The following is a 23601-nucleotide window of genomic DNA, read 5'->3' on the forward strand; positions in this document are numbered from 1 at the left end:
TACAACACTGGAGTAGTGCATGTCAATAATAGGCAGCTCCTGCAGTTTCCCTACTTGGCAGATCCTACATGTAGTATACTCTCCCAGAAGAGCTGTGAAGATGAGAGCGGCTAACAAAAAGCTGCAGAGATCTGTTGAGAGGACACAGCAGACAGAACAGCTGACTGGTTCTGTATTGTCCGCTGTCCCGTGCCGTGAGCCCCCCCCTCTTCTCTTTGACCCAAAGATGCTGAGGTTCCTGTAGTAAGAAGAGGACAGTGGAAGATAAACAGCACATTGTAAGCGCTGTGCATCCTCCAATCTTCTGTTCATGTGCTGTGCCTTCAGGATCCCTCAGTATATCAACACTCAGCATTGGGGCACACTGTGCAGGACAGACACCAGCCAGTCCAGTGAGCTCTCATCAGTCTGATGGGGAAGTTTTAATTGGCCAGAGTTCCTCCCTTCCTACATGACACATCCCCTTTTTCAATGCAACTTGTCCCGGTCTTCCATGCACAATATAAAACAGGAGCGCCGAGAAGGGGCCAGGGCTAGTATCGCTGTGTCAGGCAGCAAAGGAAAGGCTCTCCTTTTCTGGTGAGCGCGTTTACCTGAGCGCAGGAAGAGACCAGACCTTTTTTTGTTGTTGTTTAAAGCGTAAATGTCTGCAGAGGTATCTATGACACCTGTTACAGGTGTTATTTAAACACATACACTTGTGCTCAAAAGTTTACATACCCCAGCAGAATTTTTGCTTTTTGGATGTTATTTTGGGCAGTCATTACGATTTAAAAAGCAAAAAACATGGTAGTGACAATAAATGGCTTCGCCCAACCACTAACCGTGAGTGGTGAAAAAGTTCTGGTGTTATTCATATTCTCTGAAAAAAGGTCAAGGCGGCAAAAATTCTTTTGAGCACAACTGTACTTGCTCTATACATTTAGCCACTCTACTGCCTGCTTATACTGAATCGTAGAAAGAAACGCCCAAATGTAGCAAAGAACCACACTCAATGTGTACTAAAATTACTTTATTACAGTTGATTTTTTAAACATTTCCTTTGCTATGATACAAAGGATAATTACAAACAAAATATTACATAGGATTTAATCTCTCTCCTTTTCTGACAAACTTGGTAACAGCTTTAAATGCACAATCTATACAATTAATACAGGTTATATAATATATTGTGAAACCAGAGGAATACCAGAATACTGACATTACACTGTACAAGAGACCTCACTGTACAAGACCCCAAGAGGCAGCAGTGTGGGAACACTACACTGCAGAGAAAATGCACACCCGCAGGAACTTAGACCATAAAATATGCAAATGTGTGTGAGATTTGTGCTGATCTCTTATAGGAAGCTACAACTAATGAAAAACAAAACAAATAAAAAAAACAAAACAATATTCTTATGAGGGGATGCATATAAATCCATTCTATTCATACTGATAAAATGACAATGTATAAAAGAATTTAAAAAGCAGTGCTAAAACATGAGTGACTCAGCAGGGGGCATCTCTGCTCGCACATGAAGGGAACTCCGAAGGCTAAAGTGCTACCCGCATGCAACAACCTTAGCGGTGCCAACGGATTGGCTTACACCATATTGGAAAATAGAAAAATAGAACTGTATTTATACCCTGAAGGGAAACTCTGGTGACATGACTGGTGGTTACAATCGTGGCCTTGATAGAACTTTTTGCTATGCAGAGAGGCAATAAGGCACGGCATCGAGGATTCGGATTATCGAGGGGCAAAGTGAATCATGCAGTGAGCAAGCTCAAGTTGTGAGGTTAAAACCCAGGCTGGATATTGTATACAATGCACCCCCAGTCCTATGTGGCATCTTCCATTCTTGTTCTACACAGCATCCAGTGGTGACGGCTAATCATCTCTATATACAGATACAGGATCTTCAATTGCTAACTGCTGAAAAATCACCGCTTACCCTACAGACGTAAGTGCAGTGAGAATTAATTGATAAGGCTTTGTACAATGCCCAGTGGGTACATGGCACCAGCGCTCAACCATATGTAACTGTGTGGGCTGAATATACCTGCATGCCAATACATCAAACTCTCTGCCCCACTGAGATCACCAGCCTCAACAATGGCTGTGACGTGGTACACAAGCCAGTGTTCTAGTGTCTTACAACAGATCCAATATTTACTAAAATGTAGTTATGACTGCGGGAAAAAAATAAAGCACCGGCATGTGCCCAAGCGCTGGATGGCAAGTATGACTACAATCTGTATACCGAGCAAGCCACAGCTACTGCGCACTGTAAAGAGGTAACAATCTCAGGAATTTAGCACTTTTGTGAAAGTCTGTTTTATAAATGCCTGTAAGGCTTCTCTTGGCAGCATCGTGCCCAGGTATCTGCGGGTGTGCATTCAGAATCTCCCTAAATTAAAGACATTCTCCGCCATGTGTCTTCACTAAAGTACGGGGGAAGGGGAAACAATATTTGTGTCTATTTTCCGTTATCCAGATGTTGCAAACAGTGGGAGTGTACAGAGTAAAGTGAAGAAAGATTTCAGCTTAAAAAATATATATTCTTGTAACTACAAATAAATGTGCAAATAAAAATTCAGAAACATGCCGGGAGCCGGAAACGTAACAAGATATCAGTATCATGACCAACAGAATACAATTCAGTGGTTGGCTCTTCACTAGGCTGCTGACAGAGGGATCGGGTATACATTGCAAAGTGGTGCAAGGCTAAAGGAGCAGCGCCCATGGGACACGTTACTGTGTGCCCAACAAAAAAAAAAAAAAGATGGCGTTGAGCTACTAAAAATTAAAGGGGAACGGCTTGCTATCATTCAGTGAGACGTTTTCTTCAATGTCCACCAGATTTGGTAGAATCAATTACATTCAGAAAGTAGAAATCTTAACCTTGGCAAATTGATTCCTCCAATGTATCTTGATGGTGAATATTTTGCTAATCTCTAAGGCTAGCCAATTTCTTTTTTTGGCAAGATTTTCCAAAATTATGACAGTGAAAACCCAGAGATGATTGAAACATAAGGAAAAGTTGTTACATATTCTTTCCAATTCTTAGGCTCGACCCCGAGAATATCAGAACCTTCTGGTTTGTTTAAGCAGAACCAGTCGATTCATGCTGCCTGAACTTTGGATAGAATGAATAGGACATTAGCTGCGTTATTGCAGCCATGTATGTTTTACGCTCAAACACTGCAGTGATTCAGAAAAAAACATTATAAAAAGCTGTCTGGGGACTGGGTTGTCTTTGATGACTGGTTCGAGGCTGGTCCCTTCCATTCCTACCCCCAGACTGACAGGCTTTTCCGTATACACACACATTCATGGATTAAGTGATCTTTTTAGGGCAGCAGGGCGCCTGGTCCCTAGACGGCTTTTAAAACTTCCAACTCTGAAATGTTGCGATATTTCAGAGTAAAACAAACATGGCTGCAATAATACATCTGTTGTCGCATTCATTCTGCCAGTGGTTCGGGCAGCACAAATATGGCAACAGGTTCAGTGTAACCCAATGAAGGCGTACGGTGGTCAGCAATGACTACGATTGGCACATTTGGGACCAGGGAACCTAGCAGTAGTTGCATTTGAATTCTCAAAGTGTAGAGTAGTAAAGAGGATTTTTCTTCATCTAGTACGATGACGACGATGATATGGTCCTGGCGCTTTAGTGAGTGCATCAGAAGCTTGCTGCAATGTATGCCCCAAACATCTGCCAGCCGTCTGGATATAATTACTCAAGATCACGTGAAGGATATAAAAAGGTGTCTGACGGAGGTTTCATTCAGTAGAGTGTTAAAATTTGTGTTAATAGAATTGTTAGACAAGTCGGAGTCCTAAGTCCTCTCAGCCAACCTTTATGTTGCCCTACACAATACAAGCAAGCTATTAGAAAATGTACAATATACACAAACCTACCCTTTCCCCACCTCAGCTTTTAATAGAAACTCTTCATAAGCTTGGTAACACAGCACAGACTTGACAAGCCCTTCAATCATTTGTTTTTTTTTTCTAATTTTCTTTTAGTTCATCGGCTGGCTGAAATGGGCGCTGGGATCTCATAAATAGAACTTTTTTTTTGTTTAGCAACCTAAGTGTTAATAAAATGCTCTAGCATTTACAATTTATTAAGTCAATATATCTTTGTGTAATATGCACTAAATATTTTTTAATGTAGATTATTTACACCAGTGTCTTTGCTGCCCTATCACCTTTCTCAAATTAGCAGGAAGAATCAGTCCCCGCTGCGAAACTGGTGATAGACAAGAAAAAAAAAAAAAAAAGGAAAAAGAAAAAAGTGTGGTACTAAAAACAAGTATAAAAAAGGCCTTTCAAATACAATCCACGTCTCATAAACCCTCATTTTCGCATTAGTCTCCTAATCATCACAGCACGTCATACTCGCTAGTCTGCAGTCCTCGCTAGCTAATGGACAGCCAACATTCTTCAAGGGGTATTCCCATCTCTAAGATCCTATCCCAATATGTAGTAGGTATAATAATAATATTAGCAAATACCTCCAATTAGAAATGTAGTATAGTTCTCCAGATAAGCTATATTACTTATCCCATGTGCAGGGCATTGCAGTAGCTTAGGAATCCATGGTTACGACCACTAGCAACTAGTTAACGATCACAAGGAGTGGTCGTAACCATGGATATTTAAGCTACTGCAATGTCTGCAGATAGGGTAAGTGACATAGTGAATCAGAACAACTACTCTCCATTAGAGTTGAGCGAAACAGGTCGGCCAGATTCATAAGTCGCTGACTTATACCAAAGTTGGGTTTTGCCGACCGAAACCAGACCACAGCGTGAAGTCGGCCATGCGGTCGGCAAAACAAGCGCCAAAGTCGGATTTCCCAGAATGGTTGCACGTGACTTTTTTTCAGCCAATGAGCAAGGACGTACACGGTGGGCAACGAGATGGCATGTGCAGCGTCCGGGGATAGAGAGAGAGACTTGCATTGGGTTTCGTGTTTCAGTCGGACCTCTGACTTTTCCCGATAGTCGGCCGATTTCGTTCAACTCGACTTTTGAGAAAGTCGGGTTTCATGAAACCCGACTCGACCCTAAAATAGGCAAAGTCGCTCATTTCTACTCTCCATTTCTAATTGGAGGTATTTGCTATTATTACACCTACTACATACTGGAATAGGATCTTGGAGATGAAAATACCCCTTTAAGAGTAGGTGTTAGAAAGGAGTGGTCACTTGCATTTCCCATGAAATGAAGCACTTTTTTTTTCCAGATTCAACATTGCAATGTCCCTATTTAATTCCTCCTGGAATTTGCCCTGCATATTGATACTTTAAGACAGCGTCAGTCCTTGTAGGGACAATTTCTCATTGACAGGAGCAACGATCACTATCATTTTCCCGTTTACTCATACATTTCCAGGAGGATTAAGAGTGGACTTGCACAATTTAAAAATAATTTTCAGATAAGATGCACTAGGAATGGTACTTCATCAGGAGCACAAGAATTTAAAAATCATACATTATGGCAGCTAGATGAAAAGGAACAAGATAGAAGGGAGCAGTATGTATCCCACGCGAATCGATTACTTGGCCTTGCAATAAACCTGACCGCCCGTACGAGGTTGGCAAGTGCCGAATGGCATGAAGAGAACAGGAATGTTTCTCAATTTGCTTCACAAACATTCACATGTGCGCACTCCATCAACGCATACAACGGTGTCTACTCAATGCAAGATGTCCATATATTTTCACACATGGCTTGGTTCCTAGTTTTGAATGCAAGTACTAACTCCTGTCAAACTAGAGAATTAAAAAGTGCATTATCATCATCATCAACAAGCCGAGTCATTGCAAAAACTGCATTCAATCTAATCATCCCTCCAACCCGGAACACATTTGGAAGCACAGGCTGGATCTAAATTGGCACATCATCCAAAGGTAGCATAATATCGTGCAATGCCGTCTGGTGGTAGGACTCATTTTGGCGGTTGGCAAATGATTTCTTTCTACCCCCTGCAGCGGGATTTCTCATTGTGGTTTCCAATGACAGAATGTGCACAGTATAAGATTCACAGTCCGATCTTCCTTCATGTATGCCTATAAATGCTGCTTCAACGAGCCAAAAAGGAAAACAGTGGTGACTACACCACAGCGCGAAAGTCGCTCAATGTAACTAATATTGATGTCATTACACGAATTTGGTGGAAAGAGTCCACAATATGGAAGGAAGCACCAAGATCCTCAAGGTTCACACACTGTTTCATCTCTACAATGGCAACCATCATTACTAGAGAAATAAAAGGAAATTGAGCTACAAAAATTAACACTCCAAAAGAGTTTCCCCAATGGAAGAGGTAAAATCCATACAAGTATTTTTAATCAAATTTTCTTCACTGGGAAGACCAAAAAAATTCCGAAATTCCCTGACAACCAATATATTGTACAAGTAAAATCAACTCTTGACTATACAAGTATCACACGTATGAATATTTACAATTCTCTAAAGCATAATCATAAGGCAAAATGGTCATTGTAGAACCAGAGTAGGAAGAGCATCTTCACTTAGGGTTCTGCATTTCCAAAATTCTGCACCCATTGCCCTTTTCTGACCACAGACAGGCTGCAGTGTAGGTTTCCCCCTTGACCTCAGGTATATAGTCAATCACGGGAGATGTTAACCTTCCACGACACTGATGTAAAGTCAATCATCCTGCTCCAAAAAGCATTTTAGAATGACAGCGTATGAGAATTGCTAAAACATTCAGCACACATGGTACAAGTATACGTCAAAATGGCATTTTATTTCAGTTGTCCAATTCCGTTGGGGTATGTGCAGACGACCAGTAAATGTTGCAGGTTGGACGCAGCATACTTGTGCAGCGTCCGGATGTTACAGCATAGTGGATGAGACTTCAAGAAATCCCATGTCTACTATGCGTCCACAGACGCCTGCAGATAACCCATGGAGATGGACATGCAGCGCGTCTCTAGACTGCAGCATGTCAAGAGATATCTCACCCATACCATGTATTGGATGTAGTGAATCTGCATGGTACAGTGAACACATGTGGATTCACCTGCGTTCAACTGACGGTAGCGCTTCGGAAGCAGCGAACATGCTCTGCGTCCAAAGTGATGCCACTTCCGGATCGTCGGCACATACCCTTAGATGTGTTCAAAACACACTTTTGGCTCTGTGCTCAGCACAGATAGGTGTTGCCAGTTTACTATATAAAATGGAGCTGGCTGGCTGCTTATTCCAATAGCTAAGCCAGCCCTATTCTCCATCTCACTCTTCTACTCCTCAGCTCTGACAGTATTTTTGGGTGAAAAGTGGACAACACCTTTATTGACCAATAGAAGATACATATTTTGCCCCGAGAATGTTGGATGTAACAAAGCTTTTTGCAAAGCACACTCCCAGTCAATAAAAAGCAGCAAATCAAAAAAAAGCAAAGTAATAGGCTATGTGCCCACGCTAGTGTTTTTAAACGCTCAGGAAAAGGATCCCCTTTCCCAGAAAACGCGCGGAAAAAGACGCACGTTTCTTCACACGCGATTTCTGGGAACATTGGGGATGGCTAAAAACGCTCAGCTATGCAGAAAATAATGTGCATGCTGCGTTTTTAGCCGCTAAGCGATTCCTGAGCGGTTAAAAACGCATGCATTGGCACAAAAAGCCAAAATAGCATGCAAATGAATTAGAAGCATCTTGTAAGCATTTCTGCAGCGTCTGAGCCGGCACAAATGCTGCGGAAACGCTTACAAAAACGCAACGTGGGCACACAGCCTAAAACCATAAAAATTATCAACTAAAAAGCTCATTAGGAGCAAGCAAGTGAATACATAAAAACCCTTTGTGTAACTATCTAGGCATCTGTGTGTGGATTCACACGGGCCATAATTTTACAAAGTGGACAAATCTGTTTTTTTTACTGGGTGAAATCAATAGCAAGCGGAAAAGTCTAAGGTGTAAAAGAGTGGCCTGTGGTAATGCATTAATGCAACCTAATATTGTTTGGCAGCTAAAGGTTTAAGATAAAAAAAAAAAATCGTACAACACATTCCGATTTCTCAAGTTCTGTGTTTTTTATATGACTTTCTAAGTCATGAGATTTTGTTGAAGGCACAAACAGTTTGGAGGGGACCCCCTGAAGTTCAAATAAGAATGAAAAGATGGGAACTTTTTTGGTAATTTCTTGCTACACTGAAATAAATAAAACATTGTGAAAGCCTTAAAATAAAATCAAGTAAAAATCTAATAAATGTGCAATTTATAATACATACTACTAATCTGGGAAAATAGGTGAAGGGTAGGAAAAGGGCAAGATTAATTTAATATGTCCGCATTAATAATCTTGAATGTAGGCAATGAGCTGACTACCATATCAAACTGAAGTGCTCAGTGTCCAAAGACACTTATGGTATTTAAATTCAATGTGCAAAATGTTAGCTGTCCGGGAGGCTGAGGTGGTTCGAGTCAAGATCATTGTAAGGTCCACTCTAGAGATGGGAGAGTCGATTTGCAAGACTCTGGTCCATGAGCCAAGGACAAGTAATCTATGACTGCTTGACGGGAGCTCTTTGAACCACCTTACCGCCTGGCATCCACAGTTTTTTTTTGGATTAGCAGGACTGATGCACACATGACATCACACCACCCCAGCTAATCAAAAGAAGAGCCGTGAATGCCGGTAGGTAAAAAGATTCGATGGCATCCCTTTCGACGGTCACAGATTTCTTACCTGGCCGATCGACCGCAGCTCTGCCAGTTAATTCTCCCACTTCTTGTACTCGCACACATACTATTTTTTAGGACTATCATTTACAAGCTCCACGTACACATTAGATTAATGTTGGCAGAACCCACATATTTTTAGGGGCACAAGGCGACCATTTAATATGCCTGGGGGGGGGGCCTCTTGACCAGACATGTTAATTTCCATGAGAGATTAATCACCACCGGAAGAATCAGGCACTGACTTACTCCCTTCTCCCCTTTGAAAACAAATACATGCTTGACCGAATCGAACAAGCACATGTATGGGAAGGCCAGGAGATAGCAGAGGCCAAAACCACTGTTGATCGCAACAGACCATGATATAGTAATGCATATAGCCAACTGCACGGATATGCTCCAAAATTTTTTAGAAAGAAAAAAGGTGTAGTTAAAATAATACTAACTAATGCGGTCATTAATTGCTGCCAGGACAGGAATACTGGGAAGGATCGGAACATTTCAGAATAAATAGCCTGTAAACCTAGTGATCTCCTACGTGTCCCACTTTTTCTGGTTACTTGCAAATTATTCTGCAACAAGATCAATTCCAAATCTACCCACAAACCCAGTTATAAATGTTGATTTTTTGCTAGAGAGGTTCTCTGATCAGGACTTGGTTACAGAGAGTCCGGGTGCTAGGTGTACTCTGATGGGGGAATTTACAGCAGCTCAATGGGGTGTCACGTTATGTACAGACATGCCAGGTCCTGCAGGGCGAGAGGTGCTATTGCTATTTAAGTAAGAATTCTACATAATAATACCAATTATTTTTAAGAGAGACGATCAAGTCATTTAGTGTTATCGCTGGATCTACACAAGGGGCTGCCAACAAACGAAAGCGCTTAAAAGTTTTTAATGTCTGATAAAAAATGTAGTGCAAAGAGTTTAAAAAAAAAAGTTCAGAATTTGCTTTATATTAAAGGGATATTCCAATTATGTGGAGTCAGCAGATAACACATAGATTGGTGGTGGCAGACAGCCAGCACCTCTATCATTTTGCCAGAAAAGAGAAAAAGAGAACATGAATTGTTAAAGATTGTCCTTTAAATGATCAAAACGCAAGATGGGAAGGAAAGTGTCTGTGACGACAAAGTATTTATAATGAGAATGAACCCTAGGTTTGGTGGTCTGCGATGTAAGGACCTTTGTTGTCACTCTCACCCCAGTAGCGAGAACCCATGTGATGGGTAATTTACCCTTGTACAAGCTCGCACATCTACGTACACAGTGACTAGCTTACGCCAGCCCTCTGAATTTCTAGTCACTAAATATTTACCATGTTAACGTTAAGGTCTAAAGTACAAAGGCCTAGACTTTCAGCTAAAACAAAGTGTTTTGAGAAGGTCATTTCCCTCACAAGTGTCAAAAGCGCATCAGATGAAACTTCCAACTGTTCGGGATAGATTTCATTAAATTCTTTTAAAATAATAAAATAGGATAATTTTTAAAAAAAAAAAATTAAGTAAGATTACACAAACAAATTTTCTGTAGATGATTTTTTAGTATGGGATTAAAAAAAAATAAATATGTCAATGTATTTCTAAAAATATCTTTAATCATCAAATCACTTTAGTACAGTAAAATGTCCGCTATCTTGTTAGACAGCCGTCTCCTAGTAGGTTTACAGGACTGGTGCTTGTGAGCATGTGCAGTGGGAAGCTCCGCTGCTGTGACCTGGAGACACTCGACCGTGCATGGTATAGGTCGTCTTCAGGTCACAGAGGCGAAGCTTCCCACTGCACATGCTCACAAGCACCGTTCCTAATATTCTAGGACAGGTGTCTGCCATTGTAACAAGGCGATGTCCACCATTAAGTACTATAGTGACTTGTTTCCCGCATAAAACAAGTGTCAGAATGGCCAATTCTCTATGAGTAATAACTGAGGAATGGCAAGCCTCCATTACGCAAAAAGAAGATTTAGCATTGCCCTTTCACGGAGAAGTATTTACTAAAAAGCTTGTCAGGAGAGGACAGTTAATATTTCACTTTGCATGTGAGCAATATGAACTCATTTTCCCAATATAACAAATTACACACTTAATATTAAAATGATCTATCGTGTGATAAATGCTTGGGTTTCGAGGCGAGAATACAAAACATTAAATTAAAATAGAACAACACGTTCTGAACTTTGATATCTCCTATATCCGGCTCGTAGAAGGAACATGGAAAAGCTAAAATACTTAAGTGTGTTATGTGTAACATGGAAATAGCGAGTCATACCTAGGAACATTACACATCAGGACCCGGAAAAGAGTTTGTTTACACTTCAGGGTTCAGGGTCAGTCATTTTTGGGGAGAAAGAAAGGAAAGAAAGTAAAACTAAAGAAGAGAAAGGAAGGAAAGAGAAAAGAAAGAATACATTAAGGAGAATGCATGTTACATGCTCGTCCTCTCACAGCCCATCTAACATACCTTATCTACACACTGAACCTCTTTTCACTTTCTGTACTGTCTACCCAATGGTGGCCATACACTTCAGAAAGATGTTTAGCCGACAGATATTCCTCCCAATACATAGCAACACTCAGCATAGCTGCAAGTGTTCTCAATCAGGAAACGGGGGTAAGCTGTTGACAGACAATCTGCTGACAGATTACAGCCCACTAGAAAAAAAAAAAAAAAAAAAAAAAAAAAATCGGGCATGTTGAAATCCAACATGCTTGATCCTTCTCTCGACATCTGCCATAAGGAGGAAATCATCAGATACTGTGAATGGCCAACCTTATGCTACTACTACATACTCTCAAAGATCAGCAGGACTACATCAATACCACTGCCACCAATGATAGCACCTGAATAGATAAAATTAAACAGAAAATATAATATATAAAAAAAAAAAAAAAACTACACACACTTGGCTCACATACAGCTGAACAGGAGGCATGGCACCAATAACATACAGCTAGCTGCTAACATGGCGGCATGGATGTTGTTCCTCAGCAGTATGTCTGATATAACTATGGCATAAAGTGATAAGAGAAAAAAAAAAAATTACTGTGGCCACAGCAGGATATGCAACATGTTCTGCTACATCGGGTCACATGCTTCCTGAACTGTTCAGGTCTGATGATACTTTGACACCTATTAGGGGACCGCTGCCACCAAAAAATGCTGAGTAAACTAGAAGCAAACATGGCTGATGTTATTATACCAAGTAAGATAGAGCGGCCTATAACTACAGACAGAAATTATTCCTCTGCGGGCACAAGTGCCATATCACAGCAAACCGGACCGACTGCACATTACGATATACAGCACAGAGACGCATGAGACCAGTGCAAGGTAGCAGAATGTGAATGATGTAAAGAGCGCACAGTCTCCGCAGAAGAATGGATATGCCATCAGTAAGCAAGTGCTGTAAAAATCAGATTTTAAAATACCCTAGAAGCAGCAACAGATTAAACATTTTTTGGCCTAGTTAAAAACTAATTTGACACTTTATAAAAGAAAAAAAAAAAAAAGAAATGTTAAGGAAACCTAAAAGTAATAACTGCTATGCTCCTTGCAATCTTTTGACACATTATGTAAAAAAAAACAGATCACTCCCTGGAGAGAGGAAGATTCACTTATCTCTTCAGCGGGAGAAGCCCGGCCGGAGTGTAGTGATGAATACGGAGAGTCGGGGAATGCTCCGAGTGCAGATGTATTTCTCAGGTGACTCGACGCAGTCTGGGAGGTAAAACGATGCCCACTTTCAGCACAACCCATATGCTTTACTTTGCTTTTCCTTTCCTTCAAACATGTCCCTGATTATAAAATAAAAACAAAAAAACCCAGCAACCAATGCAATCATACTGTAGATTACACACACAAGTAACCCTGTACAAACGGATTAAAATACAGCATGTGTAGGAAGCCTTATTTTGGCAGCTGCTCAGTACCATTGAGAAAGCTGCTGTGAGGACATCTGTAGGCAGTTTGTGTTGAATGATCAAAAGGAATGGCCGTTTAGTTTTCTTTTTCTTGCAGTTATGTATAAGACATGTGTGAACCATTGGATATCTGTGAAGTAACACTTGTGCTCCTGCTCATTCCCTGCTCTGTTCGTCCCCCAGAAGCTGTCCGCCTCAGAGCCTGGGGGCTGTTGCGGACCCCCATTGTACTGCCACGTGAGACACCTACAGACCCTGATGGATGACCCCATGGTTGGGGCCCACCTTGCATTGGGTGTCCCCAGGCTTGTGGCGGGCCTCCCATGGGGTGTCCCCAATGAGGTCCAGGGCCTCCAGTGGGATTGTGGGACCAGCCAGAAGCTCCCGGGTAGCTGTGGCTGAACGCCTCGGGGGAGAGATTAGAAAGTATCATGTTACTAAACCCTAGCCTCATGCTTTCAGAGTCAAAAGCTTCAATTTCCCGGGCTTGGCGCTCCAAAAGACTCCGTATTCGCTCTGTTCTCTCATTCTGAAGAGCCAGCATTTCCTCCTCAATCTGAAAAAAAAAAAAGAAAACAAAAAAAAAATTATCTAGAGGTAGCACACAGACACCTTAAAGATTTATACGACAGGAAGACCAAGACATACACATCAATTGTTCAGAAAAATGATAATATTGCAAACAATACTACTGTCACACATCCATGCGTATCCATCCAAACAAATTGAAACTAATTTTTTTTTCTCAAGTGTCATTTTAATTTCTTACATTTTTTGCTCATCTTTTTCACTCAAGCAGGTAGACTATCTAAACTTATTCTTATCCATTGACTCTTACTAGATCAGTTAAAAACTGATGAAACTCAAAAAGTACAAAGTCTGTCTTCCATATTTCATATGTTGTATGCAGATCCCTGTAGACTTTATTGGAAGAATCTAATCCACAAAATGGATGATAATAGGACATGCTCAGAGTCTAAAGGACAAGAGTGATCGACCAGTTTTTAAAACTGATGTGTGTATAGCCCAACAAAACTCTATGGATCCGTGTGCCGTCCGAGAAACAAAAACCGACAGCAATAGGATGTGACACACTGATATGTGAATGTAGCTAAATACTGAGAAAATTATATAGAAATCTTCTGTGCGTTTTAGGAGTGCAGTCATTTCCCCAGTCAGCCACCTCAATAGTTAGTCTGAGAGACAACTATCTGCAACAGGAGCCTCCCTCCTCCTCCCATCTAGGAAGTAAAACCAAAATATTGAGGCTTGGTTATGCCATTTTATATCTCTGTAAGCGGTGAGGTTAACAGAGATGGTGTTTTATAAAGCCCTGCATAGTAATATGCACACTTGTGGTAAGGGTATCCATTGTTCGTTTTGCTTAGTATTATTGATCGCATACATAGTGCAATGAAATGCTACCAAAACTTCACACAAACTCCAATGTACCACATCCAGGGCTGTGGAGTTGGGAGTCGGAGAGTCGAGGTCCTTTTTGGTGGAGTCAGTATAAAGTGGACCGACACCGAATCCTAAAATACATAATAAATTGGTACAATGCAGGGTGTGATGTAAATTTTTTCATAAAAATTTGGGAAGTTATGAAACGTCCTATAAACGTCTGTTCTGTTCCTGATCTCGGCTTTTAGTTTAGATGAATCTGTGCTGCACTTTATGTACATGATCAGTAGTGACTAGTGCTGTGGGGTCATAGATGAGATGAATCTGTGCTGCACTTTATGTACATGCTCAGTGGTGACCAGTGCTGGGGAGATGTAGATGAGATGAATCTGTGCTGTACTTTATGCACATGCTCAGTAGTGACCAGTGCTGTGGGGTCATAGATGAGATGAATCTGTGCTGCACTTTATGTACATGATCAGTGGTGACCAGTGCTGGGGAGATGTAGATGAGATGAATCTGTGCTGCACTTTATGTACATGATCAGTAGTGACTAGTGCTGTGGGGTCATAGATGAGATGAATCTGTGCTGCACTTTATGTACATGCTCAGTAGTGACCAGTGCTGGAGAGATGTAGATGAGATGAATCTGTGCTGCACTTTATGTACATGCTCAGTGGTGACCAGTGCTGGGAAGATGTAGATGAGATGAATCTGTGCTGCACTTTATGCACATGCTCAGTAGTGACCAGTGCTGTGGGGTCGTAGAGGAGATGAATCTGTGCTGCACTTTATGCATATGCTCAGTAGTGACCAGTGCTGGGGAGATGTAGAGGAGATGAATCTGTGCTGCACTTTATGCACATGCTCAGTAGTGACCAGTGCTGTGGGGTCGTAGATGAGATGAATCTGTGCTGCACTTTATGCACATGCTCAGTGGTGACCAGTGCTGGGGAGATGTAGATGAGATGAATCTGTGCTGCACTTTATGTCCATGCTCAGTAGTGACCAGTGCTGGGGAGATGTAGAGGAGATGAATCTGTGCTGCACTTTATGCACATGCTCAGTAGTGACCAGTTCTGTGGGGTCGTAGAGGAGATGAATCTGTGCTGCACTTTATGTACATGCTCAGTAGTTACCAGTGAGTCGAAGTCATAGAGTCAGGACAATTGAGGAGTCCGAGTCGAAGGTTTGGCTTACCAACTCCACAGCCCTGAGCGCATCACATTAATGTCAGGGGTGCCTGCCATGATCTCCTAGAAACTGTTGAAGCATAGATCTAGGATCTTCCGCTGTAAGGCTGTGTACCCATGTAAGCGTTTTTTTCACGTTTAAGTGTTTTTACTGACAAAAACGCTTACAAGAAGTATCCCATTCTTTTTAATGAATTCTGCACTTTTTGTGCACATTGATACGTTTTTTCCAAGAAAAAAACCAATCGCGGTAAAAAACGCAGCATGTTCATTAATTTCGTGGAAAAATCCGCATTTCTAACTATATTCTATGAGCAGGAGGCTGCTCCTATAAAAAACGCACAAAAATCGCGCAAAAAAATGTGCTTTTTTCCTGCATACGTGAGTACATAGCCTTATGGCAGAAGCCAGTCAATAGACTGACAAGAGCCTGAGGCCACAATAACAGCAGTATTCTAGTCAGCACGTAAGCCAAGACTGGGAGCAGGTTCAATACAAGAAGAGGAACAACCTTTCAATTAGGTTTCCTTTCTGTAGGTTCAATTTCTTAGTAATGGATAAGAAATAGTGAAGCAAAATGCTGACCGAAATCCCGATATGAAGGACGTATTTTGATCTCAGGCTAAGTTCACATGTTGCATGTTTGTTGCAGATTTTTTTTGCACTGTATGAGTAATAGAATCTGGCGCATATCCGTAATACAAGTATAAATACCCGCAATGTTAAGAGCTGAGTTGATGAATCTTTTCTACTTGGCTGTATTGTATTGCAATGCAGATTTATGCATGCAAATCTGCAACCTGTGAAGTTGGCCTGACAATATGTAACATTGTGAAACAAACAAACAAACATAATAATAATAAAAACAACATACCGTACTCACTGCATTAGTATAGCACAAAGTATTTACAAAGGTCAGCATCATTAAATGACTTACTTTCTGCTCGAGAAGGGCTCTACGGAGGGAAACCCTTTGTTCCAGTTCACGTAACTCTCGCTCATGTTGGGCCTCCGCTTGCATCTTAATCTTACTCTGGCATTTAGTAGCTCCAGTTCTTGCTGCAGCTGCATCTTCAGAACCTGGCACTCTGCTTCCTGAGCCTCATCCAGGCGTAGCTGCAAGAAAAGGTAAATTATATACGTCACATCATATCTGTGCAATCCAAAAAGGAAAACCACAGTCATTACAGCAGTAGTTATAATTGCTCCTCTGGCGGTAGGAATTGTAACTATATAATTGTAGGAAAACCGTGTTTATATACAGAGAGGCATAGCAATGTAAAATATAGGCAAAATAACCTGCAAATCTAAAGAGGACTGTCAGGGTAAGTTACCACAGGTAGAAAAATACTTGTGCTACACCTAGAATTAGTCTGCTATAGTAGTAGTGCATGTTTTGTTCCTGCTTTACTGGTAAACTCGGCCTATACTCAATACAAGCTAATCAGATGTGCGATCGCAGATACATGAAAAACGAATTTCCACAACAAGCACAAAATGTTGTTTTTTTTTAAAAAATGCATGGACACAGCTAATAAATATATATTTATTAACATTCATTCTACCGATGCCCTTAAAGGGGTTTTTTCATCTTCTTAAAATGGACACAAATTGCAAAATGCTTGTAAAAACAAGCAACTTTGAAATTTAGAGGTTATTGAAAATCCTCTCTGTTCTCAAGAATGGAGGGACTTCTGCTATAGTTTATTGCTTGCTACCTAGCTTAGGCCTGTTTCACACTTCCGTTTTTTCAAATCCGTCAAAATCCGTTGTTTTCCGTAAAAAAACGGATCCGCCATTTTTTGCAGGATCCGTTTTTTTTTGTCCCATAGACTTCCATTACGGTTACCGCGGATCCGTCAAAAAAACGGATCCGTTTTTTAAAAAAAGGATCCGTTGGCATCCGTTTCCGTCAAAAAAACGGGAACGGATCCGTTTGGCGGACACAAAAACGGAAGTGTGAAACAGGCCTTACTGGCAACCTCTGCAGACTACCAATGGTGAACAGTCTCCAAGGCAAAGATTGCAGCGCTTGCAAGTTATTTGCTGGATCTGGACAGTTTCAGTGCCCTTGCACCCCTCTGATGCTGTAAAGACAAAGCTGCCTCTGCTGGCTGCCCAGGAGAGCGCCCAAGCTGCTGGTCAGAGCTGTCACTTATCAGGAGTGCACCTACCACCCCAACCTCACAGCAAGCATGAAGCTGGGAGGATTGGGAGCAGATCGCTCCTGAAGACAGAACAGAAGAACCCTTTATGCAAAAGAGATCAGATATTAACGGGATAAAAGCGGCACCAAAATGTGCTCCTATACACATGCTTGGATCACCTTGTGTTATCTATACGGTAAGAGAATGTCAGGTCACACAAATGATCCAATTTGCCAATAGCGCTAACATGAAGATTAAAAAGTTCAGAAAGGGTTCCTGTGTTCTCTAATGATGATGTGATAGAGAAGTTCATAAAGGGTTACAATAGTAGAGGCAGCCACCCTGCTCCCCACACCGGAGAACAAACAAGAAGGAGAAATGTCAGCTGTGCACACAGGATGGGTAGACCGAAAAACTCCTCCTGTATTTTCTGAGCGAAACATTTGTGGTACTAAGCAACCCTTCCCGCTGGATCATAGGTGTGAAAGGTTGTTCATTGGAATTGTGCAACTGTGCGGCCTCTGCCTTTTATCATGGTGGCCCGCTGCATTCTGCATTATATATTTTTACCAGGTATCGGCAATTATGGCCTTTTTTCTGTTATATTTCTTTGAATTCAACATACTTTTCAGTGACTTGCAAACAATTCACTTGGTATCACAGTACCAGCATTGTGGAAATGATGTAGCATGTCAGCTAAAATCTGCAAATATAGCAGCTAAATTCTCTGTGGATTTTAGCTGCCGAGCATTTTCCACTGAGGGCAATCTGCAGCAGATCAGTCTCGTGTGCACAGGCCCTTCGTCTCTGACTGTACCAAATACGTTTCAAATGACTTGACTCCTACACTTACTGCTTGTGTAGATAACATCTCATTAATGCTATGGTCATACTGCTCAGCTAGTATTGCCAGTTTACGGGTTTGCTCTTCTTTCAGTCGCTTGAGGACGGCTTTGTGTTCATTCTTTGGTGTGGTCTCCAAAAGGTGATTCCGCAAAGCTTTATACTGCCGCGTCTGAATCTTGCAAGTGTCCTGGAACTGCTTCTTGATCTGAAGCTCTTTAGACTGTTCAGGAAGTTAGAGGAAAACAAAAAAACACACTAATTAAAAGACACCTTAGATGCAATCATGAAATTATTACATGAAGTCACTATCATTACTAGTTTACTATATGACTAGTTGATTATCACTTGATGTAATACTATGCGGATAATTCCAATTCACAGCAGTGTATACATCTGTAGGTTAGGGGTTATATTACAGTGTTTACCCGAAAATAAGCCCTAGTTGCGGTTTAATACGGAAGTGTCCAGGCAGTTATAAAGAATACAGCAGGACCCTTAATTAACCCCTTAACCCACGGGCCATTTTATCTTTTATTTTTCAATCAATATGGCCATGTGAGGGCTTATTTTTAGAGGGACAAGTTGCACTTTTGAACAACACAACTGGTTTTAACATTGCATACTGGAAAACAGGGAAAAAATTTTTCCAAGTACGGTGAAATTTAAAAAAAAAAAAAAAAAAAAGTGCAATTCCATAGTTTTTTTTGTTAACACCATTTTCACTAAATGCTAAAACTGACCTAACATTCTGATTCTCCAGGTCATTAAGAGTTCTTAGACACCAAACATATCTAGGTTCTTTTTTATTTGAGTGGTGAAAAAAATGCAAGGTTTCTCAAAAAAAAAAAAAAAGGGGCAATTTTGGAGACCCGTAGCGTCTCCGTTTTTCCGTGATCTTTGGCTGGTTGCGGGCTTATTTTTTGCATGCTGAGCCGATGTTATGATTTTTTTTTCTTATTACACCGTTTAGCGATTCGGTTAATTGTTTTTTCTATATTTATAGATCGGGCGATTTTGAACAGGGCAATAATAATAGTCTTAACATATTCTGCAGCACTTTACAGTTTGCACACATTTTCATCACTGTCCCCGATGGGGCTCACAATCTAAATTCCCTATCAGTATGTCTTTGGAATGTGGGAGGAAACCCACACAAACACGGGGAGAACATACAAACTCCTTGCAGATGTTGTCCTTGGTGGGATTCGAACCCAGGACCCTAACCACTAAGCCACCGTGCCTCCCAGATGCATGTGTGTACATTTGATTTTTTTTATTGTTTTATTTTGAATGGGACAAAAATGGGGGTGATATGAACTCTCTATTTTTTAAAAAATGTTTTATTTATTTTTTTTAAACTTTTTGCATGCTTCAATAGTCTCCATGGGAGACTAAAAGCTGCAATACTTTGATCGCCTCTGACAGGTGTCGATCATATCACCTGTGTGTAGCAGCAATGCTCACTTGCTATGAGCGTCGACCACAGTGTGTCCCTTATAACAATCTGGCAATGTCAACCACAGAGGTCTGCGGCAGACCTCTGGTTGTCATGCTGACCCATGGGTGACACGCGGTCATGTGATGGGGTCACCGATGGGTGGAGCCAGTGGTGCGCTTCCTGTAAGCGCGAGGTAAATGCAGTTATCAGAGATTGAGAGTGACATTTAACTAGTTAGCAGCATGTGGATCACATTTCCACCTGCGGCTGTTGCACCCACATGTCAGCTGTATAGATCAGCTGTCATGTGCCCAGAATGGTGCAGGCTTAGTGCTGCATCCTGCACAAAACAGGGGGATTCCGACATGTGCGTATTATTACGACATGTCGGAAAGTGGTTAAAGACCCCCCACCCCACAAAAAAAAAAAATTGCATTCACTGGACCCTACACACCACACCCTAATCTGCGTTGCTGCAAGGTCCCTCGCTATTCCACCTGTACTGTACTGCAGCTCGCACACACAGCTCGAGTCCCATTATCACTCCGCTCTAACTCCACACGAGTGATACTACTTCCAGTCAGCAGGGGGAGCCAACTGCTGTGGGAATGCAGGAAGACCTGACAGCTACTCAGTCTATTGTTCAGGGTCAGGTAAGTGTGATTCTTGTGGGAGTAAACAGTAGATAGAGAATAAATACATTTACGAATGGAAATTAAAATTTAAATACTGTATATATTTAGCCAGTCGATGGCACCACATATAACAAATAGGAAAATGTATGAACAAATAAATTACTGAAATAACCCTGAGTGGAGTATTCATCAAATGATATATAGTCATGAATAAAATATAAAAGGACATCTTTATTACTTGAAATAAACATCACAAAAGGTTAAAAGTAAGAGGAGTACGTTATAATTTATTCATGGCTATACCTCATCTCTGAATACTGAAGATCTGTTCAACTTTTTTTTTTTTACTTTTACATACACAACATGATGGAATTTATGGTTTGGAGAGTTATGCTGATGCTCCAGAAAGGGATGACATGATTATATTTGACTAAATGATGCTAATTTGTTAAAGAATAAAAGTGGATTGGTGTTCATGGGAAAATATAAGACATCACATGAAAATAAGATCTAGCACATTTTTCGGACTCAAAAATACTATAAAAGACACTGTCTTACTTTTGAGGAAACACGGTAATCACGCAATTAGAAAGGTAAAACTACCTAAGATAAACCACAAATATCGGATGAGAAAGACATAACCATCGGAAGAACAGAGTTATTTTAATGTGGTGTGGAGGTTGTATCCAGACGCAAACTGAATGGCGAGGCGGCCGTGAGCGAGCAGGGCTTAAACCTTTCAAAAGCTATAGAAAGAAGCCTCTGCTTTTGCAATAGGTGGGAGCTGAAGGTGATGGACGCCCACTCATCAGCCATAACCTGTGGTTATTACATTAAACATTGTTTAAATCAACTTTGTATCTTACACTTTTTTCTTGTTTTTTTTTCTTTTATTTAATTTTCCATGTCACTATCTTTATTACAAAAAAAAAAAAAAATTAGAAGTCTTACAATTTATGCATAAGGCTGGTTTCACATTAGCGTTGAAACAACTGCGTGTTGCATTTCGGCGCGCACGGCGCACCGTCAAAAGTGCGCAGCACGCTACTTTCACACTGGCAGCGCATGATCTGCGCACCCTATGCTAAAGATAGGGTGCGCCAATCGCATGCGTGCAAATGCGATAGTAGGCGGTGATCCCGGATGGGGCGGGCAGGGAGCCGGGGAGGGGCTTACCGACGCAGTGCGCAGCGTTGTTTCAGCGCTAATGTGAAACCAGCCTAAGAACGGAATCTAAACAAGTCACACTCAGGACACATTCCCTTTTAGGTCTCAGCGAGGAATATCAAAATTAAAATTTTGGATAAAATGCAAATTTGCTTATGAACAGTCTGATAATACAAAATCGCTCTGCCTGCAAGTGTGCAAATACAATTAGCCCACATCATGATGTGCACTGCTATATTCATGGGCAGCACAGTGGCTCAGTGGTTAGCACTATTGATTTTAAGCGCTGGGGTCATGGGTTCAATTCACACCAATGACAGATAGATAATGTAGATTGTGAGCCCCAATGGGGACAGTGATGACAATGTCTGTCTGGAAAGCGCTGCGGAATATTTTGGTGTTATGCAAGTGAGCATAATAATATTTAAAAGCACAATCTGCTACACAATGTAGTTAACTATTTCAATGCACACTCTCGCATTTTTCTATGTGAACATTGGTACAACTTAAATTGCAAACTACACAAATATGTAGTTGTATGGCTGTGTTAGTATTTCCTAGGTATCACGCCATTGTTAATCAACATAGAAATAGTTGTTACCTTGAGGCTTTTGGGTTGTTGCCGGACCTCCATGACATGTTTGCGTCTTAACTCCCGCTCTCTCCGTTTATTGTACTCTAGCTGGTTCGTGAGTTCGGTCTGGTGTTGAAGCTTTATGAGCTCACATCTCATCCTCTGTATAGTGTTTAGATGGCGAAACTCTAAAGGGGGTTTTACACTAAGCGATATCGCTAGCAATATCGCTAAAACGTCACTGGTTTTGTGACGTTATAGCGATATTGCTAGCGATATCGCTATGTGTGATACTTACCAGCGACCGGCTCCCCCGCTGTCCATCGCTGATCGCGCGAGAATGTCCGGCTCCATTTCTCGTCGGGCGCTTCCTGCTGGGCTTCCTGCTGTGACGACGAGCGACGCTGGACGCGGGCGGGAGGACGCAGGATCGCTGTGTGTGAATGGTAAGTATCGTGCGCTGCGTCGCTGCTGCATCGCTGTGAGATCTTTCTGTATGAAAGCTCACTAGCGATCATTTAGCGATGCACCAGCGATCCTGACCGGGTCGGATCGCTGGTTGGATCGCTGGTGCATCGCTAAATGTAAAAGGGCCTTAATTCTTGCATTGACTCATGCTGTCTTAGAAGCATGGCGTGTTCAAGATCCTTTTGTGTCTGCCTCTTATTTAGCTCCTAGTTGGGAAAAACAAATAAAGCTTTCCATAAAAAAAATGAAAACTTTAGTTGTATCAAAAATCTCTGCAAACTCTTTGTAATTTTTCAAATCAAGATATTAGTAGAGCTCGTGTACCAATACAATTTGAAAATGGTTTGAGGGTAAAAGAACGTGTACATCACTAACTTCTAGCAATATGCAATGGATCCGCTATCATACCTCTCTGACCAAATCTTGCTCAAGATTATGTCTACTGAGTAACATCCGCCTCTTGAAACGGCGGCACTCCAGCTCTAGGTATTGCCTTTGACGGCGCAGGAGATTGGCTTCTTCTTCAGCCTGGTAATGCTGGAAATTCTCCTTTTGCTTCGACAGCCACTCTTGTTTCTCTTTCTTCGGAGTACTCTGGTTTTCACTTAACTCCTTTGGAGGAAAAAACAAGACTTTTTTTTATTAACAGTGAATACAAAATACAAAGATTGGTATGGGGAGGCAATAATCAATCCATTTGCTCCTTTGGTGTTAAAACATATAATTTTAGCACATGTTAAATTTCTGAACTTTCAATCTGATCTCCACTGAAAAAAAAAAAAAAAAAAAGTAAACATAGTTTAGCAGAGGTGGTCAGACTATTAATGGCCAGACATTACATTTAAAGAAAATGGCAAGTGTTCCAGCATTTGAGAAAATAGTTTGTAGTGATGAGCGAATGTGCTCGGATAAGGTGTTATCCCAGCATGCTCTTGTGCTAACCGAATGTCTTTGGCGTGCTCAAATAATATGTTCAGAGTCCCTGAGGCTGCATGTCTCGTGGCTGTTAGACTGCCGCAACACAGGCAATCCCTGAACGGAGAAACAAACATAATTTTGGAGCACAGCGAAGACACTCAGTTAGCACACGAGCATGCTCGG

At 41.3% G+C, this 23601-nt stretch overlaps 1 pseudogene; it reads right to left on the minus strand.

The window, feature by feature from the left end:
- Positions 1–997: 997 nt before the first annotated feature.
- LOC141080337 (serine/threonine-protein kinase TAO1-B-like) overlaps positions 998–23601 on the minus strand; it is a 94843-nt pseudogene continuing 72239 nt past the window's right edge.

The sequence above is a fragment of the Dendrobates tinctorius genome, unplaced genomic scaffold (assembly GCF_039654945.1).
Source record: "Dendrobates tinctorius isolate UK_male_01 unplaced genomic scaffold, ASM3965494v1 ptg000016l, whole genome shotgun sequence".
Lineage (NCBI taxonomy): Eukaryota > Metazoa > Chordata > Amphibia > Anura > Dendrobatidae > Dendrobates > Dendrobates tinctorius.